The sequence below is a fragment of the Chiloscyllium punctatum genome, chromosome 8, assembly GCF_047496795.1.
Source record: "Chiloscyllium punctatum isolate Juve2018m chromosome 8, sChiPun1.3, whole genome shotgun sequence".
NCBI lineage: Eukaryota > Metazoa > Chordata > Chondrichthyes > Orectolobiformes > Hemiscylliidae > Chiloscyllium > Chiloscyllium punctatum.
In genome coordinates, this window is record NC_092746.1 from 31,149,316 (window position 1) to 31,173,780 (window position 24,465).

A 24,465-nucleotide genomic window follows, 5' to 3' on the forward strand; every position below is an offset into this window, starting at 1 on the left:
CTTTTACTGAGCACTGTGAAAATTTCTTTGAAAGTCCTCCACTGCTCTTCAACCATCCCACCATAAAATCTTTGTTTCCAGTTTACTTTGGCCAAGTCCTCCCTCATTCGATTGCAGTCTCCCTTGTTTAAACGAAGGACCCTGGTATTGGATTTTATCTTCACACTCTCCATCTGTATTCTAAATTCAACCATGCTGTGATCACTTCTTCCAAGAGGATCCCTGACTATGAGGTCATGAATTATTCCTGTCTCATTCCACAGGACCAAATCTGGTATAGCTTGCTCCCTAGTCGGTTCCATTACATACTGTTCAAGAAAATTATCATGGATACACTCAACAAACTCCTCCTCAAGGCTACCCTGACTGAGCTGGTTCAACCAATCGACATGTAGATGAAAATCTCCCGTGATAATTGCCAAACAATTTTTACAGGCATTCGTTATTTCTTTTTTTATTGCCTGCCCCAATGTGATGTTATTATTTGACAGCCTGTAGACCATGCTCATCAGTCACTTTTTCTTTTTAACATTTCTAATTTCCACCCAAATGGGAATGGATTCAACCTTATTCTTCATAGAACCTATGTCATCTCTCAGCACTGCCCTGATGTTGTCCTTGAATATCAGAGTGACATCACCTCCCTTACCTTTCTGTCTGACCTTCCAAATAAATAGGGATCCCTGGATATTTACTTCCCAGTTGTGACCATCCTGTAACCATGTCTCTGTAATGGCTAGTAAATCATATTCATTCGCGATGTTTTGTGCCATTAACTTATCAACCTTGTTACAAATGCTACGAGCATTCCGGTAAAGTGCCCTGCTGCCCTGTCTTACCGTCATGATATCCAACATCTCTAATAATATCTCCTGAGTTATCCTTCCTTTTTACTTCTTCCATAGTCTGCCTTGAACTTAAATTCCCCTGCAGACATGCTGCTACCTTTTTATGTATCATCTTACTTCCTGTCGTTTTCCACTTCCCTCCTCCCTGACTCACTAGTTTAAAGTCCTAGTGACCACCCTATTTATCCTTTTCGCTAGAACACTGGTTCTAGATCGGTTCAGGTGGAGACACTCCCATCAGTATAATTCCCTCCTGTTCCAAAACTGATGCCAATGCCCCATGAAACGAAACCCCTATTTCCCTAATTTTCCTATCCCTAAGCCAATTTGCACAGGCCCGAGCAGTGATCTGGAGATTACGACCCTCGAGGACCTGTTTCTTAATTTCATTCCTAGTGCTTGATAATCCCCAAACAGGTCTTCTTTCCGAGCCTTGCCCTTGTTGTTTGTCCCAACGTGTGCCACAACAACTGGATCCTACCCCTTTTGCTCCAATATCCTTTTAAACTTGTCAGAGATGTCCTGCAGCCTGGCTCCGGGCAGGGAGCACACCATGTGGGACTCCTGATCTGGTATGCAAACAATGCTATCTGTCTCCCTAATTATAAAATCCCCTATAACTACCTCTTGTCTTTTTGTTCCCCCCTCTGTAATGACCTTCTGCACCATGATGCCATGGTCAACTGGCTCATCTGCCCCACAGTCCTCATCCACACAGCGAGCAAGCATCTCATACCTTTTGGATAAGGTCAAGAGCTAAGGATCCTCCACTCCTGAGCTCAGGTTCCCCCCACCTGCCTCACTTACAGTCACACTCTGTTGTCCCTGATCAGTGACCGAAATTGAATTACATAATCTACCAAGTGTGACTGCCTCCTGAAACAAAGCGTCCAGGTAACTCGCTTCCGCCTGGATGTGCTGCAATGTTTGACTCTCAGACTGAGATAGATAGGTTCTTGAGTATCAAGGGGATCAAGGGTTGCAGGGAGAAAGCGGGAAAATGGGGTTGATAAACTTATTAGCCATGATTGAATGGTGGAGCAAACTCGATGGGCTAAATGGCCTAATTTCTGCGCTTAAGTCTTATGGTCTTAAGGTCTGAAGGTTATTTCTTCCCCAGCTAGCACCCTACTTACCCAGCATCTTACTTACCTGGCATCCAATAGCTCCCAGCTAACTGACCCCTACCCTCGCAGCACCCCAATATCGCAATTACCTTACTATCTGCTGTCAAAGTGACTGTCTGTGCCTTAAAATTGCAGAATATGGTGGCTGACTGCTGTGATAAAGGAGTCGTGGTATGCCTTCCTCCTGACACTTCTAAACTCTGAATGTACTGTCAGATGGAAGTACTGCTGTGCATTTCTGAGAGAGTATTGAGCATAATTCTATCTCAGAAATATGAGGCTCTCTTCTTTCATAAGATGTAGGACCAAAGTGGTAATCTGTCTTGCAAAGTCCAACTCCACGAGGACTTATCTACTGGAGCTCTTCGCTTGCACTGCCCTTTTTATTTGCCCAGCTTCCTAAGTTTTACAAAACTGGGCCAGCTAGTGTTTCTTTTAAAATGACATTCAAAATATTAGAAATCAATCCTGATTTAGATACGATGATCGCCACACCTCTCCAGAACAGGTTACTCAGACAGCCTACAAAAACCCAAATAAAACCTTGTAAAAATCCTCGTAAAACCCAAACCTAGGCTTTGGGACTGGAGTTTGAAAATTTGCTAATTTAACTCCACTACGATTCTTTTCTTCCTGTTGAGCAAATGCTTAAAATAACCCTCACTATATTTAAGGTGTCTCTGATGATAAGAGAGTTACTGTAAAGATTGTGGCACCTTGGTGTTATTAGCGAGAAGCTGCTGTGTTCACCTATTAAAGAAGTGGAACATTTATGAATGTTTATACTGAACCACATCGATGCAACCGGTGACTTATAAACGACTAAGTCTGTTAATAGCTGAAGTAAAACTGGAGGGGATTATTGTTGGAGTGTTGTTTTGTGTTTTGGGGCTGTATTTTGCCACCCAGTGTCAAGTTGGGCCTTTGGAGCACAGAGCAGAAGTAGACCCTGTTCTGACAGATGGAGGAGCTCTCAGTGGCATTGCAACTGCAGCCACATGTGAACAGGCTGCAGCTGGGACCATTGTCTAATTGAGGATAACTAACCCCACCCCACCCCTATTCCACCACCCCCACCTCCTCCACCCCATCCCAACCCCCAATCCTATCCCATAAACCACCAGTGGTGTCTGCCTAATCTGGTGGCTGGCAACAGTAGCAGAAGCTACTAGTGGCTAGCAGTTGCAGCATAAAGGCTGAATGGTCTCAATGCCAAGGCACTTTCAGAGAACAGGTAAGGTTACTTTCAAGAACCAGGAGCAGGCAGGCAGGGTCTGATCATTTCAGGTAGACACATAGGAAGCTGGAAGAACACAGCATCAGGAGGTGGAGAAATCAATTGTTTCGCCTGAAGGAGGGTTACACCCGAAACATTGACTTCTCCACCTCCTGACACTGCCTGCTTTGCTGTGTTCTTCTAGCAAGTTGCTCATCTACCTTGGATTCCAGCATCTGTGTTTCTTTTTTGTCTCTGGGGCTGTCACACAGCAGAGAAAGCCATTGGAGTGGGATTTGGAATGCTGAGCAGGCCTGATAGGCTGAATGGCCTTCTCCCATCCCTAATTTGTATGTTTGATTATATATTCATGACGATATGTTGCGACAGTGGGAAGATATAGACTCTACTCCCAATGCTTTCCTTTCTCATATAACTAACCCTGCTGCCTTCTACCCCACCCCCATAATCTGGAGAAAAAGCAGCCTGTGGTTGCATTTGATCCAAATCAATTCCGGTCATTGAACTTAAATCCTGAATCTAAGTGCCACCATTGATTTCATAAACGTAAATCAGCAAGAAAAATCCCACTTCTAAGGCAGTTGATGTTTCCAAGCTGCTGCTACCATCATTGGTAACATATCTCATTTCCCATCTGATTAGAGTGGGTAATTGAGATCCTGTACACAACGAAAGGGATAAGTTGATGCAGACTCAGTTGACATGTTCAAGAGGGCAATGGTTTGTTTTCTATAAAGGGACAATGTGCCGAGTTACGAAGAAGACTAAGTGGCACTACTCAAAATGCTCTTAGGGTGGGAACAGACAAACAGGGCCAACTGGCCTCCTGGTGTGCTGGAATAATTCTGTGATATTTAAAATTTTGTGACTTCAAGATAATTCATTTGTAAATTTTCACCCCGCTTTAACCATTAGAAGTTAATGCCAAGAGTTGCTTTAAAAAGAGCATTTGATGTTATGAACCATTGTGTAGTTTTTGTAGCCTAAAACAATGAGATGCACAATTCTTCGTATACCCTGAAACTCTGTCATTTGCTGCTTTTATTATGTGATGGTGTGAATGGAGAAATATCGAGGAATAGTGTTAGTGTCAATGATCTCCATTTCTCCACAATGGGTCCTGAGTCAAAGTTTAATATATGCACTAAGTACAGTATTCCCTACATGCATTCTGTTTTATTATTCATTCAAAGAAAGTGGGCTTCACAGTCCAGACCAGCATTTATCACCCTTCACTAATCGCCCAGTGCATTGATAAGAACCAGTTGCATTGCTGTGGATCTGGAGTCCCATGTAGGCCAGACCAAATAAGGAGAACAGATTTATTTCCCTAAAAATCATTTGCAAACAAGATAGGTTTTTACAACATTGCTTGAATGGTTGCCATTGGCTAGTTTTATATTCTGGATTTTTACTGAATTCAAATTTCACCATCCACCATGGTGGATTCAAACCCATGTGCCTGGAACAGTTCTAGATTGCTGGTCGAGTGATATTACCACTGCCCCATTTCTCCACCACCATCCCGGACTACAGATATACAAACAACTTGGCTGTATATTGTGATTGTGCAGTGTCGCTGAATTTGGTGTTCCAAATGCTTGGAGAAGAAGAAGTGGCAAGATGTCTACTCCCAATGACTTTGGAATGCACCATTCTAATTGTCACATTTAAAAAAACCAACACAAGCATCTAGTGCCTACTCATGAAGCAAATAGAGTGAGGAGGTCATAGGTATTGGTCACTATCAAACATTGTTTTGGTGCCCAGTCTGCCAGTCTTACTGAATTCCCGTCTTAGTATGCAGTGTCAAATTTGCATTCAGCTGCACAAGACACATTGCCACCAGAACAGTTACAGAAATCTCCAACTACCTTTCAGGTGAAGTTCTTTTGATTATAGTATTTGTTGCTGTGCAATTGCTGGAGGCTAGTGGATGGGTTGATGTAGTTCTTTCAGTTTGAAGGGAGTGGAACCTTAGAAGAACTTGTATGGTAAGGCCTCTGAGTGCAGCATTTACTCTCATGTGGACTATTGTTGCAAGTACTCTTGGAATATGGTACAATACGTAATGGAGAGATGAACCTGTTTGAAGAGGAGAGAAAGAATAAGATTCTCCATTGAGGTCCACACAGGATCTTCACACAGCTCTTCTCAAATCGGCACCTCAGTCAAGAACAGTGCTCTGAACTCCCCTCTTCTCAGTATAGCTCTCTCAAAGTGAATATGGTCACTGAACTGTATCACTTTATTAAACTGGACCTGAAGCCACAGAGCTGGTCAATGATAGCACTTCCCATAGTTATCAAACTCACAGTGGCTCTGGATTTCCACAGCAGTTGATGTTTCCAAGCTGCTGCTAGCATCATTGGTACCGTATCTAATTTTTCCATCTGATTAGAGTGGTAATTGAGATCCTGTACACAAGGAAACGGATTTTATTGTCTGTGCCCTAAACAACGAGAAGCAGGTCTGGACACGTCTCTTTGCCTGGGTAGTAGATCTCCCCATGTTGCTGAGGGCCTTAAAATGAACACAGCTAGCTCGGCAGATTTCATATTTCAATTGGGAGATGACCCAGAATCGCAAAAGTTTCCATTCCCTGAGTGTGCACTGAGCACATGACACAAACAACCCACCATGTTAGTGAATGACTGCTTTCCTGGATATAGTCACGATAAGGTCGTTCTGCACCAGTCAGCCATTGCAGCTATCCAAGAAGACTACGTCGAGCCAGAGAATGGATATTGGCGTCAGGAATTACATGTGAATAATGACTTGCCTCTACTACCAGTGGCATATAGATAGTAACGCCACAATGATATACACATTGTAACTAGAAATGTCATAAAATACACAAATGATATTTTGAAGCAACTGTTCCATATCCATTGCCTGGATTGATCAAAGTGAGCTCTTCAGTGCTCATTAAAGCTTGGCTCCTGGTTTGTGGTGGTCTGCTCCATCCTCTGCAGTCTGGCCATGAGCAGTTTGACAATCACGACAGGCGGAACAGGAAGAAGAGGATAAGGAGGGGATGGGAAGAGAGGAATCATCTGGAAAATTATAACTCTTGTCTGGCTGCTGTTAATGTCTCATCAGACTCTAGCTTCCTTTATAAAAAAAAGTCCAAGATGTCCATAGCTCCACACCTTCCTATCTTACTATTAAATTGTTATAGATCATAGCAGTTTGGTCTTGGCCACAATCCATAAATAAAATACATCATGTAACAACTATTCCCCAGCAACTTAATCCTACAGCACTTTCCATAATGCAAGAAATACTCAGCTCTACAAGTTAAATGTGCTTTTGTTAGATCCAAATGCTCATTCTCAGTGTTGCAGCCTATCTGGCAGAACGTTGCTGACATTTAATAGGATTAATTTGTGATTGGTCTTATGAATGGACCTCAGGCAGCTTTAGACCTGTGGGCCTCCTTTTGGACTGTTTCATCTCTATGCGAGCAACAGCAGTCTAGGATGGCTAACTTGGAGACAACGGCAGAAGCGTTGTAAGAGTCAAAGTGGAGGAAACACAAATGTTATCATCCTGAGAGGTGATAGTGTATTGCTCAACTTTGGACACATTGCCACTTTTCAAGAATGGTGCTTCATCAACCCAGATATCGGTAGAGGGACAGATTAGAGACTGCCTACTGTTACGGAAAGTGCTGAGGAATGATCTGAGACCCTCCAAACTCCTGTGAGCTCTGGTCTCTGCAGTCATGATACCAACAGTATGATCCAGAGTGCCAACTAGTGGAGATCTCCCAATCTCAGTAGCAACTTCCACTGCAGCACCATAATAGTTTCTACACAGACTGAAATCATTTGCGTTCACGTTGGCCCAGAATTGGTGTGCAATGTAGATAGCTAAATGTTATTACAGGATACAGGACAGTATTCTGATCTTTATGCTTGGCCTTCCTTCCCCTTGGCTGCATGGAGCATGAACTTGCTGTCCTCTCAAGATGAAAGTCGTCCCTCAGCGTTATCTCTGCCATTCAGCCAATGCCCACACTTTTGCCTGTCAGCTTGACAGCAAAGATGGCCACTGCCTGCGCCAAGATGATATGGTCCACACGCAGGCTGTCTCGACCTAGACTTGCTCAAGGATCTCCGGCCACAGCCATCTACTGTCTCCTCTCTGGTGCATGTTAGCACCTGTTCTGGTAGCCATGGTGCAGCCACTGAGGCAGCACTACATACAACAACTACTTTCAGCAAAGTGACTTGAAAGGCAAGCAATGTGAATGTACCAGGGTGTTTAGCTGGCTTTTATTTGTAATAAGGAATCATTTAATTTTATAAATTGATCACTTTGTGCCTCACTTTTTTTACATTGCAACCAAGCAGGCAGTGTAATGATCAGAAACAAAGAAAAGGTAAAAACAGAAGTCATCCAACAGGAACATAATCTTTGGAGCAGTGTTGACAAGGGTTACATATTGGGTCCATGCATAATTGCCAACTTAGTTGATGCTTCAGGAATTGCCCAGAAATCTATAACCTCGGATAAGAAATCATCCAGCTTCCACAGAACTCCAGAAAAGTCAGTTCAGAGTCAGCCACCTCAGAGTGTTCCAACTGAATTAGTTTACTTAGAAGAGATACTTAGAATCTTTACAGTGTGGAAACAGGCCATTTGGCCCAACAAGTCCACACCAACCCTCCGAAGAATAACCTACCCAGACCCATTTCCCCACAATTCACCTAACCTGCACATCTTTGATTTGTGGGAGGAAACCCATGCAGACATGGGGAGAGTGTGCAAGCTCCACCCAGACAGTCACCTGAGGCTAGAATCAAACCCTGGTCCCTGGTGCTGTGAGGCAGCAGTGCTTACCACTGAACCACTGTGCCGCCAGTTTAAATTAAAGAAATTAAACCTGCTCTAATTTCTGGGGGATTTTTAAATTGGCACCAACCAACCATCCTGACACCTCCAGCCTCTGACAAAAGGTATCTGGATGAGAACATGTATGGAAAGGGTGTAGAGGGATATCGGCCAAATGCTGGTAAATAGGATTAGGTTAATTTAGGGTATCTGGGCACGGCATGGATGAGTGAGACCAAAGAGTCAGTGGCCTTATTGTATGACTCTATGACTCAACATTGAACTCCCAAAATCCAACATTGCCAGCATTCATCCCTCTTGTCCCGAATGCCCATGATGCAAGGTCCAAATTGCCCAGACCTACCCTCTGGACCTTGGACACCACCTTCCGGACTTGAACAGCACCCTTGCAGACCCAACATGACCTCTGATTACCACCAATCTCTCCCAAGATGTGATGCCACCCCAAAGGACCCGGCCCTTGATATCTCCCCAACATTGTCTGAACCTCTAATTGCTCCTCCAACTGCAGCCTCTGCTGGACTTACCTAACTCCCCGTTCAACCCCTGAGCCCACTCCCAGACCCAAGCACTCTTTTCCAGACCCCAAACTTTCACTTCATTACAAGTTTTCCCTACCATCAAACTCGCCACAGGGTAGAATGGTTTTTTTCAGGGTAGCGTGGTGGCTCAGTGTTAGCACTGCTGCCTCACAGCCCTAGGAACCCGGGCTTGATTCTACCCTCGGGCGACTGTGTGGAGTTTGCACATTCTCCTCATGTCTGTGTGGGTTTCCTCTCGGTGTTCTGATTTCCTCTCACAGTCCAACAATGTACAGGTTAGGTGGATTGGCCATGCTAAATTGCCCATAGTGTCCAGGGATGTGCTGGCTAAATGGATTAGGCATGTGAAATATAGGGGTACAGGGGTACAGTAGAGGACTGGGTGTGGATAGGATGCTCTTTAAAATGTCTGCATGGGCCTGATAAGCCAAATGGCTTGTTTCCACACTGTAGGGATTCTATGATTCTTCCGGTTACTTGGGGGATATCATTGCTCCGTATCATTGACAAGTTATTAGCAGTCTTATGATTACAATTCATTTGATTCAGATTCAGATTTCAAACTAACCTTCGCTGTCAAAAAATATACTAGCTGTTTCTTTATGGCCTTGCCTCATTATCTCTGTAACTGCCTCCAATTCTACAACTTGAGAAAACACTGTTCCAATAAGTCTGGACAAACTTTTTGTCATCTCTCTTAATACCTCTTCCTGTGGATCAGCTTTCATTCTTGTCTGAAGACAGGGGGCTGCCCGATTTATGATTTACAATCACTCGTACTTATGAGTAGTTACTTTATATTGGTCTGCGTTGTGTTCCAACTTGCTTATAAGTTGACCTGCAAGTGAACTGAAGAACAGAAACCATTCGCACCCTAGAGAGAGAGAGAGAGAGAGAGAGAGGAGAGATTGAATAGTCTTGGGCAGTTTTCCCTGGAGCGTCGGGGGCTGAGGGGCGACCTTATAGAGTCATAGAGTTGTAGAGATGTACAGCACGGAAACAGACACTTCAGTCCAACTCATCCATGCCGACCAGATATCCCAACCCAATCTCGTCCCACCTGCCAGCACCTGGCCCATATCCCTCCAAACCCTTTCTATTCACACACCCATCCAGATGCCCTGTAAATGTTGAAATTGCACCAGCCTTCACCACCTCCCCTGGCAGCTCATTCTATACACGTACCACCCTTTAAGTGAAAAAGTTGCCCCATAGGTCTCTTTTATATCTTTTCCCACTCACCCCAAACCCATGCCCTTCAGCCCCGGACTCACACACCTCAGGGAAAAGACAGATTTATAAAATCATGTGGGGCATGGAGAGGATAAACAGACAAAGTCTTTTCCCTGGGGTGGGGGAGTCCAGAACTATAGGGCATAGGTTTAGGGTGAGAGGGGAAAGATATAAAAGACAGCTAAGGGGCAACTATTTTATACAGAGGGTGGTACGTGTATTGAATGAGCTGCCAGAGGAAGTGGTGGAGGCTAGTACAATTGCAACATTTAAAAGGCATCTGGATGGGTATATGAATAGGAAGGGTTTGGGGAGATATGGGCCAGGTGCTAGCAGGTGGGACTAGATTGGGTTAGGGTATCTGGTTGGCATGGACGAGTTGGACCGAAGGGTCTGTTTCTGTGCAGTACATCTCTGTTTCTGTGCAGTACAGCTCTATGACTCTATGACTGTATGTCTGTCTGTATACCTCTATAGGATACCTTGGGATGTTTCTTACCTTAATGATACCAAATAAAAGGGAATACAGAATCACATGCAGAAACCTGAATGTATTTCATTTCAGAGAGCATTCTCTTAAAGGATCAATCTACTGGGACATCAAACTGCAATTTAAGACCATAAGTCCATACGATGAAGGAGAAAATATGGGCCGTTCAGCCCATTAAATCTGCTCTGGCATTCAATGACCTCGTGGCTGAGCTGATAATTTTGAACTCCACTTTTCAGCCTTTTCCCAACAATTCTTGATTGTCTATTCATGAAAAATCTGTCTATAATGAATGACCCATCCTCAACAAGGCTTTGAGGAGTCAGGAGATGATTTACTCACTCCAGAATGTCTAGCCTCTGACCTGCTCTTGTAGCCACTGTGTTTATGTGGTGTGTTCAGTTGAGTTTCTGGTCAATGCTAACCCCCTGGATGTTGATAGTGGAGGAGTCAGTGATTGTAACATCATTGAATGTCAAGGGGCAATGGTTAGATTGTCTCTTATCGGAGATGGTCATTGCCTGGCAATTATGTGGCATGAACATTACTTGTGTAATGTCATGTCGATGGGCTGAATAGCCTGCTTCCACACTGTAGGGATTCTATTCTATTCCATTCTGTTCTATTCTAATCCTGTATGGTAAAGAATTCCACAGATTTACTCACCTCTGAGAGAAGAAATTCCTCCTTAGCTCTGTGCTAAATATGTGACTCCTTACTCTGAGGTTATACCCTCTTGTCCTAGACGCTCCACAAGGTGAAACAACCTTCCTCCATCTATCCCTTCAAGTCCACTAAGAATCCCTTCCAACATTCTGCTGTCTGATGCTAAATGTTTCATACTCTGCAATGATCTTAGTTTTATCCCTCTGTATCTCCACCTCAATGAATTTTGGGCACGATGTGATGCTGAGTCTAGTTCTTTGGACAGGTGTCCTCTCCCCATTGTACAGGCTGCTTCACCCATCTCGAACCTTCTCCCTGTGCCTGGACCCCTCCAGTTGGCTGAGCTCGCCATACATTGAATAAGATCTCCTTTAATTCTGCCTATTTTCTATTGGTCAAAAGGGTGGCCATTGGTACCCATATGGACCCAGTTATGTCTGTTTCTTTGTGGGGCATGTGGAACACTCCTTGTTCCAATTCTACTCCAGCCCCCAGCCACAATTATTTCTCTGGTACATCGATTACATCATCAGTGCTGCTTCCCTTCCTCATGCAGAATTGGAAAAGTTTATTAATTTCACTTCCAATTTCCATCCTCTCTCAACTTCAACTGGTCCATCTCTGACTCCTCCCTTCCTTTCCTCGTTATTTCTGTCTCCATTTTTGGTGATATGCTGGCCACTGATACCCATCAACTCCCTTGACCACACATCCTTACACCCTGCTTCCTGGAAGGACTCCATCCCATTCTCCAAGGTTCTCCACCTCCATCACATCCATTCTGATGATGCCAACTTCCACGGTTGGGCCTCAGAAATGCCGACACTCTTCCTCACCTGAGGACACCCCTGCACCACTGTTGACAGGGCACTCAACCAGGTCTGGCCGTTTCCCGCGCTTCTACCCTCACCTCTTCTCTTCCATCCCACAACAGCGACACAGTCCCTCAGTCCTCACCTTACATCCCAACAGCATCCTCATCCAAAGGATCATTAGCCAGCATTTCCAACCATCTCCAGTGGGATGCATCCACCAGACACAAGTTCGCCTCTTCTCCCTTGTCAGCCTTCCACAGGACCATTCCTTTGGGACCACTTCTCCTCTGCTCCCACCAGCTCTCCATATCCTCACGGCAATTTCTCATGCAGCTGCAGACAGTATAACACTGCCCATTTAGCTCCTCCCTTCTCACCATCCAAGACCACAGATATACCTTTTAGGTGAACTGTGATTTACCTGTACTTCTCTCAATATAGTTACTGTACTTGCTGCTTGCAATGTGCTCTCCTCTACAAAACACAGACTGGGGGCAGCTTTGCAGAACAACTACGTTCTGTCTGCAAAAAGGAGCCTGAGTTTCAGGTTGCCTGCCACTTCACAACACCACCATGCCCCCTGGCCAACACCTCTGTCTGGGTCTGCTGCAGTGTCTTAATAAGGTTTAATGCAAGCTGGAAAAACACCATCTCATTTGCCGCTTGGAGACACTGCAACCTTCAAGATTTCGAGTTCAATAATTTTAGGGCCCGGGAACCTTCTTCCATATCCTTTACCCATCCCATACACCACATCACATAGCTGCTTTCATCACAGTCAACCCATTTTCATCCACTAATGATCTCCATCAGCAGCTTTTCTTTCACTCCAGCTCCCCATTTTCCCTTCTTTTCTGTGCTCAGTTGATCTTTGTTCTTCTGCTCTGTGTTCCATCTCCATCTATTGTTTAGTCTTTCCCACCCTTCCTCCTCCTCTGCCATCTTCAGCATATGTACCATTTTTTATGAGCTACAATCAGTTCTGAAGAAGAGTCACTGGACCGAAAACATTGACCTTGCTTTCTCTCCACAGATGCTGCCAGACTTGTTGAGCTTCTCCAGCAATTCCTGTTTTTGTTTCAGATTTTTAGCAATTAGCTTTATTTGTTTCCCCTAACAATCTTGTATGTTTCGAAATGAGAGCAGGGTGAGTATAGACCCAAACTATTCAACCTCTCCTCATGAGAGATTCCATCCATACCTGTAAACAACGTAATGAATGTCTTCAGGATTGCCTCCCACACCAGTATATCTTCATTCGATAAAGTAACCAAAGCTGTTCACTGTATCCAGCTGTGGCCTGACTGGTGCCTCATATTGATCTAACAAAGCCTCCCTCCTTATATAATCCATTCCTTTTGAAATAAAGACCAACATTCTATTTCCTTCCCTATTACCTTTGAACTTATTTAGGTCTAATTTACCTTTCTTAGGTTAAGCAGCCAAGACACAAATGGTGTAGCAGGCAGAACAGTGCATTCAAATCAATAACAATGTCATATAATATCTAATGTAAAATGTTGTTATTGTGGGCAGCACGGTGGCACAGTGGTTAGCACTGCTGCCTCACAGCGCCAGAGACCCGGGTTCAATTCCCGCCTCAGGCGACTCTCTGTGTGGAGTTTGCACATTCTCCCTGTGTCTGCGTGGGTTTCCTCCGGGTGCTCCAGTTTCCTCCCACACTCCAAAGATGTGCAGGTCAGGTGAATTGGCCATGCTAAATTGCCCATAGTGTTAGATAAGGGGTAGATGTAGGGGTATGGGTGGGTTGCGCTTCGGCGGGGTGGTGTGGACTTGTTGGGCCGAAGGGCCTGTTTCCACACTGTAAGTAATCTAATCTATATCTCTCGGTATATTGAACTTCCAATATGTATGCTTCTCAGCTTTACTGTAATTACTTCTGGAGCTCAAAGATAAATACATTTCAATATATTTAGATTCAAACCTTTTTTTTGAAAAAAGGCAAGGTATAACAGATGATCCTAAAATGTTGTTGGCCATGTTTTTAAATAATTAGGAGAATGTTGAAGTTTTCAAGAATAGTTCCAGGGAGGAGAAATTTTAATGAGGAGATGAATTGGAGAAATTGAGAGTGTTTTCCTTGGAGAGGAGAGGGCTGAGATGAGGGTGTAATAGAAATGTTGATAATTGTAAATAATCTGAACAGGGTAGATAGAAAGTAACTATTCCCTTTCATGAGAGGACACAGATTTAAAGTGGCTTGCACAAGAAGCAAATGCAATACGTGAAAAGCATTTTCCCATAGCAAGTATTTATGGTCTGGAGTGCACAACCTGGAAGTGTGACAGGGGAAGATTGTTCAATAAGGGTGTTCAGAGAAGGCATCCGACAACTACCTAAATGAAAATAATGTGCAGAGATATGAGGAACAGGAAAGAGAATGACACTAAGAAATAAGGCTTATTCAGAAAGCCAGACCAGACATGATAAAGCAAATGGTCTGCTTCTGCACTGTATCAATTCTCTGAGCACTGCATTGTTGGAGGTACTCTACTTGAGGCATTAAGATAAGGCCTGTTGAAGAGAATATAAATGATTGAAATCACATTTTTTATTGGTCACCAGTATGGTCAATAAATTCCCCTCAATGAACTCCACCAGAACAGAGGTTGTTGTAACTTGCTACTTACAAAATAATTTTCAGGTTTGTATACACAATTTGTGCTTCACTTGGAAAAAATATCATTATACGATAAAAGCTGTGAGACAATTCCAAGGGATGTGACAAGGTATTATCCAAAAGCATGTTTTTTTTGTTCAACAGTCCCATTCTCTCTAATATCAATTATAAACACAGAAGCAAACACTTTAATAAAAGTCAGTGACATTTTACAAATACTAGAACACTGTTTGGAAATCTCATGATACATTACCTCTACACTAATATCTACGTTGTCCAGTCCGTTATATAAAATAGGAAGACATTCAATTGAACTCTGAATGCATGAATCTCTGTCAGATCTCCTGCCATATTAATGCTGATGCGCAGGGTGGTGTCCTGCAGGGTCAGCAGTGACTTTAGAAGCAGGCTGTGGAGTTCGGTAATGTTTGACACAGTCAGGTAGCATTGTAGAGCAATGTTGAAATCAACAGGGGGTTAAGGAGCATAAATGTTCAGCCTACATGCAGGATATGAGGTGGGTGGTAAAAGTGCCCCCCAAGCATAGTTAACACTACACCAATGGCAGACAGAAGAAAAGTGGCAAAATAATTCATGTGTTTCTGAACTTTAAAGCTATTTTATATGTGGAAATTTTCAATGCAGTCTGAAAACTAATATCTTTCAGACCTTGTTACTAAATGGTTCAAGATCACATACAATTGCTTGCTTTCATTGGATGGGGTATTGAGTATAAGAGCTGGCAGGTCTTGTTAAAATTGTACAAGACTTTGGTTCAGCCACATTTAGAATATTATATACAGTTCTGGTCGCCACATTACCAAAAGGATTTGGATGCTTTGGAGCGGGTGCAGAGAAGGTTTATGAGAATGTTGCCTGGTATGGAAGATGCTAGCTATGAAGAGAGGTTGAGTAGGTTAGGATTGTTATCATTGGAAAAATGAAGATTGAGGGGCAACTGATTGAGGTCTACAAAATCATGAAGGGTATAGACAGGATGGATAAAGATAAACTTTTTCCCAGGGTGAGGGATTCAGTAACAAGAGGTTACACATTCAAGGTGAGAGAAGAAAAATTTAAGGGGGATTCACGCAGAAAGTACTTTACACAGAGGGTGGAGGTGCCTGGAATGTTTTGTCAGCAGAGGTAGTAGAGGCAGGCGTGGTAGATTCATTTAAGGTGCATCTGGACAGGTACATGAGTAGGTGGGGAGCAAAGGGATACAGATCCTTAGGAATTGGGCGATAGGTTTAGACAGTACATTTGGATTGGCACAGGCTTAGAAGGCCAAAGAGCCTGTTCCTGGGTTGTAAATTTTCTTTGTAATTGTTTTAACATAACAAATCATTACGTTACATGTGGAGGATTTTTTTAAAAAATGAAGAACAAGCAAATCAAAATTAATATGAGTAGTGGTCAGTTGCTTAGTACTACCATTTGAAAGCAAAGATCTTTTATTTGAATGATGTAATTTTAATAACGTTTTGTTGTCCCAGTTTGAGATAATTTGAGATTTGCTGACTATGCAAAATGTTATATTTCTCCCTACAAATGATACAATACAAATGAAATGTGCTCTTTTGCAAAATTCCCAAGATAGTTATTACTTGCATGGTTATACTGCTACCTAACATGACCAACAAGTATAGCATATGTTTGTTTACACGTTGCTTTGATGAGCTTTATTTCATCAGCTTTATTTTCAATTTTTACAGTAGGATTTGGAAAAGGAATGTTAATTGAATTACCAATACAAATTTTTGGACAGTGAACAGAAACTTCACAATAAAATTAAGATGACGATGGCACCGATGCGTGATTTTCTACTATTATGTACATCATTACATTGCTGACAGAAGAAAGTGAAAAACAAATACACTGTGCTATTAACATTTATGCAAGATATGATTAAAAAGTGTGCCTTGCACCTTTCGCTCTTAGATTCCTGTCTCAATTTGCAAATTCAATAAACAGCTTTAGAGGCCAACAGGGCAGTTTTATTGCTCACCAAATTCACATGATAAAGTCACTAATTCACTGTGACCAAATTAGTCAACTGCTTTTGTTAGAATTCCCAGACTTTTGCTATTCTTATGGAGATTGTGTTCCACTGAAGCTTCCATTTATAATTATGGCTGGTGAAACATCCAATTCTATTCTTATTCTGTTGCATTTTGTGATCTTATAGCCATTCTTTTGGGGATCAATTCTACAATTGCATCATCTTTTTCTGTGAAAAATTTAATGTGTTGCCTTGCAAATGGGACATTATACTTCCTACATGCCTCTGCTATCGTCTATTATTGTTGACTGAATATATCTTATATATTTAAAAGTTTAACAATTCAAATTGAACAATGTAAATAATATAGAAAAATGGAAATTATGTGCTAAAATATTTTAACTCATTTGGGTTAAGTAACTTTGAGTTAAGTGCAATAGTCTATTATATAACTCAATACAATATTAATATGCTTTTTGAAAATCTTTGCTGTAAAGACCTTAACTTAATAAATAACAACATGAATAAATTAGAGTATCATGCATTCAACAAGACAATCTGTTTAATGACCAAGGACTGTTTTTTTTTGATTTGTCAGATATCACAAGGCATTCTATAGTGCCATACTTTTTTTCCACTTTATTAATTTTTTACACTTTGTTGGACTCAGCTAAGACAGTACTTGCTAAGGAAGAGTTAGGTTCATTGGAATGTTATTGTGTCGTGCTTAGCAATAAAAATAGTGCAAAGCATTTATAATCTAAATATTCCACACAAAATACTTCTCAATTTAATGTTTGTTTGTGGCTAAAAATACTTTGACTGATAGTGTTGAACATCATACATAATTTTTCATTATTGCAGACAAAAGGAACAAAACAAATTGCTTTAGCTTCTTATTAAGAAGTCTTTGTAGTCACAAAATTTGTTTCTCGTATATTGATTACATTGGACTGATGAATCAAATGCTGTGTTTCTTATCAAGTAAAAAAATTATGGCAGGCTTATTTGTCTCTTCACAGGATAAATGTTTGCTAACATGACTTAAATATTATCTCTGTCAAGTGCCGAATCTTATCTCCAATGTTCTGCTAATCTCATTATGTCAATTAAACCATTTAATAAACTTATAAACACTTATCTAACTGAGGTGACAATGTCTTGCTGCGATACCCAATTTTCTGCTAACCAGCCTTTTCTGAAACAGATAATACTATTTTATTACACAAAGGTCACCAGGGAAATTAACTCCTCTCCTATCAAATCCAAAAAATCCACTTGCGTTGAATGACAACATGTGGCTCTTTTGATTATACCCTTCCCTCAGATACCCAATAGAATAGGGTCAATGACCTTTTCTGCTAACTTTAGTCCAAAACTGCTGCAGCTAGCAGCAGGGAGTTTCAAACTTCCTGTTCTCTGCAGAAATGTTCGTCTAACACCATTACACACAAAAATAGGGCAGTGAGCTCTAAGGTACAATTGAAGTGACAGTTCTTGTTTACTGCGCAAGAGGGATGTATTCTGCATTACAATATTAATTGAATATTAAAAGATTTATAGATTAATAAGTATACCAACAAAAGAAAGATTATTGTATGCTAAGAAAATAACGTTATAATTCAAAAGAAAGAAATTAACTTTTATATTATAGTGGAAAAATTATTTTCAAATCAAAAGATATGCGTCTAAGTTTGTAAACATGATAAATTTCAAATGTACGTTCAAGAATGAAAATTTGAAATAGGGGTGCACGATTCAATTTACATTATTGAAGCACACTTATTTATATATCTACATATAAACATAAATACAGATACTGGGGGATGGTTGTAGCCTCTTCAAGTCTCCACAAAATGCTAGCAACTAAAATATGTTGCATTCTTTCACCATACTTCCAATTACCATTTAAATAATAGAAAGAATTGCAGCAATTTACAGGAACAGCCATGAGGCCTTATTTTTACTGCCTTGTTGTCCTCCGAGTAGTATTCTCCCCCTATCCTACTCACTTGCCTCTATGTCAATCACTCTGTAATTTGATTATGAATTATTTATTACCACTTAGACCTAGAAAAATATGGTGAAAAGTGTTTTGTCACCAGAATCCAGCACCATTTTGAGTTACAAAAAGAATAAGAAGAAACTGTATAAATAGAGTGCACCTTCGGTACAAGGGGTCTTCAAACATAGCTCCTGGGCTTCTGCAAGATGTCCTGGTCTTCAAGGAGTCCCCACAATTCAGGCCTTCCGCAGCCAGGTGTCCCCGCTCCGGGCAAAACTGAAGTTGATATGAGCTTTAATACCAAACTGACCTCTAACAGAACCCCAGTATGCTCCTTAACTGTTATTCATGTTGGTTCTTTGCAAGCATCTTGCCAATCTTTCCACCAACTTAAAAGGAATGTAAATTCATCCCAATACCTGTGTCTATGTTCCACACTTGCTTCCTTCCATTCTATTTACTTTATCTCCTTTAACAACATATTTTTATTTCTTTCTCCCTCATGTACTTAGCTAGCTTCTTAAATTCCTCCATGCTGTTTGCATTATCCACTCCACATGGTGGTGAGCTTGCTATTCTTACCACAAATTACAAAGTTTCTTCTAATTTCCCTGATGGATTTACTATCTTATGTGAATGACATCTAGTTTTGGATTATTGCACAAATTGAAACATTTTCTTCGTACCCATTCATAGTTTTCAAGAGCTCTATCACATCATTCCTCAGTCTTCACTTTGCTAGAGAAAAAAAGACACAGCCTGTTCATCCATCCTTGATATTGCACTCATGCCAACCTGATATCACTGTTGTAAATTGTTTTCTTTTTCATTTTATCCATACACAGATCCAAAGCTTCTCTGTACATTTTATAATATAAATTATAAAAGGATTCTATGTAAGTTGACCATGACTTTGCTGCTTTCAAATGCTATCACTCCAGAATGAGCCCTGGTGATTTGTGTGCACTCTATGCTTTTGTTACCCTTTGCTATTTTTCAACGTTTGTGTGATGTTACCCCTGGGAGTCTCATGGTACAGTGAGTAGCATCCTTGTCTCTGAGTCTGGAGCTCTGAGTTCAAATCCTGCTCTTAAAACGTGATGGCCAAGGAAGGTACATTTACAAAGCAGGCAAGCAGGATGAATATTAAACTGCAACTCCTTACAGCAGGTAGTAATAGCAAGAGATATTCCTGGTACTTAAATCAGATGCAAATGTACTGTGAAAATAATGCTGTTGGATGGCATGTCAATCTGTTGATATGCCACTGGCAAATATACTGAATGTGCTTCAACCTAACAATCGTGTCTTAAAGCCTAGATGGCAATTCTCAATCAACTGTGGAGTATGACAACAGGCAGTGAAGGGCATTATCTGATCACATCCAGAGGCTTGGACATAGTCTGTTAGATGGTTCAGGGGCAGGAGAGCTGTATGATTACAGTTTTCCTTTTCATTCACTGGATGTGGGCATCGCTGGCTAAGTCAGCATTTATTGCCCGTCCCTAATTGCCCAGAAAGCAGGTGACAGCCAATGACAATGTTCTGTTTCTGGAGTCATATGTAGGGCACACTGGATAAGGATGGCATTTTCCTTCCCTTTTAGGACATAAGTGAATGAGATTGAATTTCATGAAAATTGGCAATTGTTTCATTGTCATCTTTAGACGTTTAATTCCAGATCACTTATTGAATTTGAATTTGACCATCTGTTATCCAATTCCCCAGAACATTACCTAGGTCTCTCGATTAAATGTGGATCTTTCATGGACTCCCTAGTAGTCCAGGGAATGAAGTGCGACAACATCCTCCAGAGTGTGCCATGTCATCTTTGCATACTGAGCCCTGGAGCCTGGCAACCTGCCCATGGAGGCAGCCACACACACACACACGCTGGAACCATCATGGTACTGGTAATGTTGCTCATCATTTAATCTTATTGCGGCATTGCTATGCACTCCTCCTGATTGTGGATACCACACTGAGCCTGGTGGCAACTTCAAATCAAAGTCTTGGACAGAAGTCTCCTCTGATGGTCTTAGAGAAAAAGGATGGCCCTTTTCACCACACCCTTCTCCACCAGGAACACCAGGTCCCTGCAGTCAAAACAAGCTGCCATCTTGCCTCTTACAGAAATGGTCTTAGCAAATGCACAGCAATACACTGTGAAGGTCAATTCTAGCTTACAACATTTGATGTGATGCTCAGTTGGGGTTTAGAGTGGCTCATAAATGTCGGAAGGTCCCAGCATCAGTAAGCATATCCACCTCTGCTGACCGCAAGATGGAGCAGAGAGGTACCATGGAGGCCAGCTGCATAATTAATGAGGTGTACTGTGGGCAATTGTGCAGGAAAAGTTGTCAAGTCCCATGGAGTGAAACCTGTTATGAAATTCCCTGAAATTGACACTTTACCAAATTATGGGAAGATTCAATCAGGTGCCTTTAAGAACAAAAGGCTGGTTATATTGCGTGCTGTCAATGAACACTTGTTGAGTGTAAAGGCAGTCGACATTGCAGCAGATGACTGACCTAACACTATAAACAGACCTCAATGTGAACTAGTGGAGTCATGTCATGAGTTGTGAACTCTGAACACGAATAACAGTACAAATCAATTTTTAGCTGAACGTCTGTTTTATCTCTATAAAATACAAGCAGTGTGATCAACTCTTTAAAACTGTGTCTTTGATTTCCTTTTCTTGTTCCAGGAACAGCAGAAGATGGGCAGCTCTGTTGGTCCAACCATATTCACAATATTCATTTAATAGATCAAGGCATCTCATTGTTGCGTCCAGTTCATGCTAATTTTATCTCACTAATAGGTATTTAAGACCAAGCTTAAACAAGATGATTTAGCATTTACAGAGAAGATCTATACACTTACCTCATGCCCCAGCTCATATAAGGATGAACCCAAGCTTAAGGGAAAGATGTCGAGTTACAATAGTACCTTTGATGCTCAGAAAGTTCAAGTATCCTTCAACATAAAAACCTCTTTGTTCCCTGTCACTGCTCTCTGAATCTTTGAGATGGGGATTCGTGTAACTTGGAGGTGGATATGTGAAGTTCATTGTTCTTTTAACAAGCCTGACCAAACATTCAGTCAAGTTGTAGGACTGTGCAATTGTTACAGTTTAAATAGAACGCAGGTATATGTACTTTAGAGGATATTTTCACTCATGACATCATATGATGGCAAAATTGCTGATTTAGGTAGACAGATTAGAGATTTCAATGGGCAATATTATCACATGAACACTGAACATGTCACGTCAAGTCCTTCTGTCTACAATTTTAACTGACATGTTAATATTATGGGTTAATGCTTTCATGAAAATATCAGAGATAGGAATCTTTTACAGGCACTTTAAACATTTGCATGATTACATAGCAAACAATCATTTTTACTCCATTATGAACAGTGCTTTCAATCTACAGGGATGAAATTCAACCTCAGCAAGGGAACAATGTGGGTATAACAGGTGGTTGACCCTCTCCTGCTCATTTTTATCCCTGTTAAAGTTGAATTGTTCTCTCCGAAGCTTGCGATTTGGAAAAATGCTTAATAAAAGAAACATGTTTATTTTTATCATATTCAAATATTGATGAAATGATTGGGAAAAGTAGAATTGAAAAATCATACAATAAGTGTCTCTTTTCCCCCTGCAGACCTATTTCATTCTGTGTCACCGACCTTTCAGTTGTTTGCAATAATGCTACTGAGGTTCAGATTTCTGTACAATGTCTTTTTTTTAAATGAGATTCATGACCTATTTTGCCTTTCTGTTTGTGTGAGCTGATAAAATGAAACAACTTTGGACCGTACTTTTACTCTCACAAATACCCCTTTCATTGACATTTTATTCATTCTGATTTATCAAATATACCATTCCATTTTCACGCCAGATAGTGAACTTTACTGATTCCACTCATGTCAGATTATGATGAAAATAGAATTATTTTGCTAAAGTCCTTCACCAGGCCAAATACTAGAAAACTAAATTTCAAACAATCACAACCATTTATACTACAGGAGAAAAAGTTATTGATTAGTTAGCAAGTCTCCTTTAATTGACAAAGGTATTGTCATGGAGAAGGCAAAGGGGAACTTAGAGGCTCCTCAAACTTGTAGACGATTCAAAAAAGATGCAAGACTGAAACTTTTTTTTGCAGAGAACAGATCTCTATGTAAATATGTATGTCCAGCAGGCTAAGATAAAAGGTAGGGAGGAGGGACTTGGGGGAGGGGCGTTGGAAATGCGATAGGTGGAAGGAGGTCAAGGTGAGGGTGATAGGCCAGAGTGGGGTGGGGGCGGAGAGGTCAGGAAGAAGATTGCAGGTTAGGAAGGCGGTGCTGAGTTCGAGGGATTTGACTGAGACAAGGTGGGGGGAGGGGAAATGAGGAAACTGGAGAAATCTGAGTTCATCCCTTGTGGTTGGAGGGTTCCTAGGCAGAAGATGAGGTGCTCTTCCTCCAACCATCATGTTGCTATGGTCTGGCGATGGAGGAGTCCAAGGACCTGCATGTCCTTGGTGGAGCGGGAGGGGGAGTTGAAGTGTTGAGCTACGGGGTGGTTGGGTTGGTTGGTCCGGGTGTCCCAGAGGTGTTCTCTGAAACATTCGCAAGTAGGCGGCCTGTTTCCAGGTAAATAGTGTTGTGAAGAAGGCATATGGCGTACTGGCTTTTATTGGTAGAGGAATTGAGTTCCGGAGTCCTGAGGTCATGTTGCAGTTGTATCCGACTCTGGTGCGGCCGCATCTGGAGTATTGTGTACAGTTTTGGTCGCCATACTATAGGAAGGATGTGGAGGCACTGGAACGGGTGCAGAAGAGGTTTACCAGGATGTTGCCTGGTATGGTAGGAAGATCATATGAGGAAAGGCTGAGGCACTTGGGGCTGTTTTCATTGGAGAAAAGAAGGTTTAGGGGTGACTTGATAGAGGTGTACAAGATGATTAGGGGTTTAGATAGGGTTGACCATGAGAACCTTTTTCCACATATGGAGTCAGCTATTACGAGGGGGCATAGCTTTAAATTAAGTGGTGGTAGGTATAGGACAGATGTTAGGGGTAGATTCTTTACTCAGAGAGTCGTGAGTTCATGGAATGCCCTGCCAGAAGCAGGAGTGGACTCTCTCTCTTTATGGGCATTTAAACGGGCATTGGATAGGCATATGGAGGATAGTGGGCTAGTGTAGGTTAGGTGGGCTTGGATCGGCACGACATCGAGTGCCAAAGGGCCTGTACTGCGCTGTATTTTCTATGTTCTATGTTCTATGTGTGGTGCTTATAAATACTATGTGTGGTATTCATAAATATGTGTGGTGTTTATAAATAAGTCATGTTATAAGCTTACCTGGTTATCTAAAATTGGTTCAACATACAGATGAATATTAGCACATTCATTACTATTGACCAAGAGTGATCCAATTATAGAATTATGCCTAATAGTAGTTATTTAATTTTGGGTTTTGCAAGTGTGCAGACACATGACAAAGACCCTCTTTTTTTTATCACCGATCATAGAGTCATAGAGTCCTACAGCATGGAGACAGGCCCTTTGGCCCAAACTGGTCCATGCTGATCAAAATGTCCATCCACATTAACATCATTTCCCTGAACTTGACCCATATCCTTCTAATCCTCTCCTGTCCATGTATTTGTCCAAATGCCTTTTAAATGTTGTTAATGTATCCACCTCAACCACTTCTGCTGGCAGCTCATTCCATATGCATAACACCCTCTGTGTAAGAAAGTTGCCCCTCAGGTTCTCTTTTATTCTTTCCCCTCTAACCTTAAACAGGTGCTTTCTAGCCCTTGATTCCCCAATCCTGGGAAAAGACTGAACGTATTCACCATATCCATGCCTCTCATTATCTTATACGCCTCTATAAGGACCCCCTTCAGTCTCCTCTGCTCTAAGAAAAATGTCTTAGCTTGCTCAAAGTCTCCTTATAACTCAGACGATTGAGTCCCGGCAATGTCCATATGATGAGCT